Below are 4,148 nucleotides of genomic sequence, written 5' to 3' on the forward strand. Positions count from 1 at the left end.
TTAAGAGTATACTATTAAGATTAACAAAGAAAAAAAATTAGATTTACAGAAACTATACGCAAGCTCTTACACGAGTTTTAAATTGATTTTTAATTTTTTTTTTCCTTTCTAATAAAGTTTCCTACAATAATTTATTTCTAATAATTTATTTACAAGATACATTATTCATTTGCTTTATTTATTATTTAATAACATAACTTTACAAAAAAAATTTGTAAAAAAATTTTCAAAATCTGAATTTGTTAAGAAATTAATGCGCTTAAAAATTCATATATTTTTGTGCCATATAGCCGATCGTTTAAACAATGCAATAATTTAAATATAAATTGTTTTTCTCTTATTTTCCAATGTCTACCTTTAACATACGCCATTTTATTCTACTTTGTGAAACTCAAATTTGATTTTCAAGGCTATCAACGAGAATGTTTCGAACTTTAATTTAAGCTTTAGTTTATCTCGGTAGGATGATTTTTTATTGAGTTATCGCTATTTAAAAATATTATAACTTGTGCTAAAATTTAATGGATTTTTTATCGGTAACTATAATATTCTTTCATATAATTTTCTTTTTATTATAAAATGAGTAAAAAAATTAAAACACGTTATAATTTATAAGTTGCATTTTTATGTACGCAACAGACATTTTCAATTAATGAATAGTCTAAAACTTTTAGTCAGCAATGTAGATGAAATGATAATGACATCGGATTATACCACCTCTTACAATCCATACTATAAGAGGTGACGTTAATATAAAGAGTGGTTTATCGTTAAAGAGCTCAGTTATTTTTCATCTACATAATTGTGCACTACAATAATTGTGAATAACAACAACAGGTATATAATCATGAATATAAAAGTTAAAGTATAAATATACAAAATAAAGATTGGGCAATTAATATAAAAAAGTTAAAAGTTATATGATAAGCTTCAAAAGTTCACAACTTTTAGATAACTAAATTAATTTTATACGTAAATAAGTTAATTTTTAACTTCAACTTGTTATGTTTTAAAACACATTAATTTTACCCTATTAACTTCTTCAAAGTTAGTCTTTTTTTATTTTTGAAGCTTAAAAATTCTCTTATAAAATAATTAAACAATTAAAAAAATCCAATGATCGTAATGAGTGTGTACGGTTATTTACACTTCTTTTGAATTTAAAAAAAAGATGAAAGAAGATATTTTATTAAAGAAAAGAATTGTTTCTGTTAATCAAAATTTTATTTAAATAACGCGTGCAATATAGATTATTTATGCGTGCAATATAGATTATTTTATAATAATCACTAACATCTATTTAATTATTACTATTTTAATCTTTAAATTTCATAATTTTTTATAATTCTTAATTTGTAATTCTTTAAAATTATTATTCGGTTTTCATAATAGAAGAAAAAATGCATATTTCCATATAAAAAAAATAGAAAATAACTTCAACTTACGCCGCAGCAAAAAAAAACTTACTTTAAATAGAGGAAAGTCGCCGATACCGACATTTTCTAAAGCGACATCCCTTTATTTTTCAGAAACTATAGAAGAAACTATTAAATAGATTAAATAGAATACTCGAGGCTACATTACAAACAAATCGCGCGAGACACGCATAAACGCGTGTCTGAGCATCCAGTAGCGACTGCTGCTGTCTGCTGTGATATCTCGACGCGTCTGTCGTAGAAGCTACAATTTAAAAAAATTGAACACGTAAGTAAATATTTTTATTCTTAAAATTTTTGTTTTACAATCGTATATAATTGTCTGAAATACAGATTTGATTTTCATTTAGATAAATGTAGTTCATACTTAATAAAATCCAAGAAATTTTTTGTTTGTCTATCTTTGTTATCGTTATACTGCTAATGTTTTTAAAAAAAATGAACGAATGGGGTTAGTAGGCTAACCATAAATGGAGCTATATGACTAATTTAGTGATGACGATTCTCCCAGCAAACGAGAATGGATTGAAATGAATTGAAATAGATTCAGATTTTCAGAAATATTGATTCACGAATGTTAAAATGAATATTTTTCAATTCTGAATACATTTCATTTATAGGAATTGCATGGAGCATATCTCTATGCCTTTCAATTTAAAAATAATATTAGCTTTTTCTATGCATTGTGAACACTGTTCAATTTTAAAATTTTGAATAGGAAATGCAATTTTTAAATTTAATTGCATCCAATTGAATCTAATTGCATCCAATTAAATTTTTGGATTTAATCCAAAAAAAGTATTTGCTATTTAAAATACGCATTCGGATAGAAAAAAAATTCAATCCATTTTAATTCATTCTCGTTTGCTAGGCTGATAATATCTACTCTTAAACTTCTTGGAAAGATATCTCATTCTAAAAGAATGAAAATACAGTTTTTGAAAAAGAGTGAAAATGTTTCATTTCTTGAAAAAGGATGTATATTTTATTTCTTTAAAAAGATATACTTCAGTAAATGCTTGACGCTGCCATGTAAAGGCACCTTTAAGGGGATCCTAAAGCCTCTTATTTTATCGATTAAATCATGTAATTTATATAATAAATACTTTTTTCTCTTTCATCGATTCGAAAATCCTTTTTCAGGATTAAAGTGCATTAATATCTGGGAAATGGAATCTATGCTGAGAACGATAAAAAATTTCAAAATTGATATATTTTTTACCATTTCTTAGTGAAATATGGCGTCTCAGTTGTCAAGTCGTGCTTTTTGCATTTGCTTGAAATGAATACTTTGCAACCTGTACGTACGAAATAGTGATTCCCAGACACGTAGTTTACACGAACAAATAACATTCGAGTTCTTAGAATTAGACTTAGACGCTTTATCGCAACGAATTTATTATATGAAAATTGACATGAATGTCTGATTGCGTGTATTATAGGTTGTGTGAGATATTGATGTGATAGTATATAAAAACATATCGATGCGCGGCACGTGGCCTATGGTGACTTCATCGGAGTTCGAGCTTCGCTTTAGGATCCTTTTAAGATGCCATTACATGCAAACGTCGAACATCAAGCATCTGCGCAGAAGATTATTGCGCAGAAGTTTGAATCTCCTGCGCAATAATCTTCTGCACAGCTTCTTAATGTGAAATTGGGAGGTAAATTGGGAGGTTATATTTCTGATATATATCACTATCTTACCAGCAAATAAGAATGGATTAAAATTTTTGGATTGAAATTTTTTTCTATTCGAATGCCGTATTTTAAATAGCGAATACTTTTTTTGGATTTAATTGGATTCAATTAGATTCAATTGGATGCAATTAGATTAAAAAACTGCATTTCCTATTCAAAATTTTGAACAGTATTTACAATGTATGTGTTGTGCATAGAAAAAGCTAATATTATTTTTAGATTGAAAGGCATAGAAATATGCTCCATGCAATGAATAAAAATGCATTCATTAAAAAGCATTTTAACATTCGTGAATTCTTTTTTTTTTCTGAAAATCTGTCCATCCTGAATCTATTTCAATTCATTTCAATCCATTCGTTTGCTGGGCTAACATATAAAGTTGAAAATTTATATTTATTTACATTATATAGCATAAACTACAAGATTTCACCATTAGTGTATCTCGTACATTAAATTCAATTTCAGTAAATTATTAAACATATTAACTGCGCATGATCTGACGCTCGACGCTTGACGTTGCCATATAAGACGCTGCCGTTTCATTTCATGCATGATATATCGTTTTATCCTTCTTGAAATATTAAAGAAAGGATGTTACATCATGCGCATCACATGTGAAACGCACCCTTAGAGTCCCGCGGTTCCGCGAAATTCAAAATTAATGCACGATATAAATATACATATACATCTATATTTCGCGATATCTGTATAATTTTATATGACACGTGCGTGTCTGTGTGCGAAATTTCATGAAAGTGAATTATTCAGTTAGCATACCGAAAATTTGCTGAAATTTAACTAAAATTTTTCTGAAATTTTTACTTAAATTTCTCTGAAATTTTGCTGAAAATAAATTTTTAAGCTAAAAGTCGTTGAAATTAGACTGAAATTTTTCTAAAATGCTGAAATTTTGTTAAAAAGTATTCTAAAATGTGAAATAATTTCAGCAAAATTTTTTTACTAGCGTTGTGTATGATATTTTATAATTATTATATATATATATATATATAT

General features: G+C 26.9%; 1 protein-coding gene across 1 annotated transcript in view; it reads left to right on the top strand.

Moving 5' to 3' along the window:
* The first annotated feature begins 778 nt into the window (after window positions 1-778).
* The window catches only part of LOC108687269 (fatty acid synthase-like), a 30,959-nt gene continuing 27,589 nt past the window's right edge, over window positions 779-4,148 (top strand). The window contains exons 1-2 of the mRNA XM_018192956.1: window positions 779-837; window positions 1,530-1,704. The gene's annotated coding sequence lies outside the window, so the exon portion shown is untranslated. The remainder of the gene's footprint in view (window positions 838-1,529; window positions 1,705-4,148) is intronic.

This window comes from Atta colombica, unplaced genomic scaffold (assembly GCF_001594045.1).
Source record: "Atta colombica isolate Treedump-2 unplaced genomic scaffold, Acol1.0 scaffold203, whole genome shotgun sequence".
NCBI lineage: Eukaryota > Metazoa > Arthropoda > Insecta > Hymenoptera > Formicidae > Atta > Atta colombica.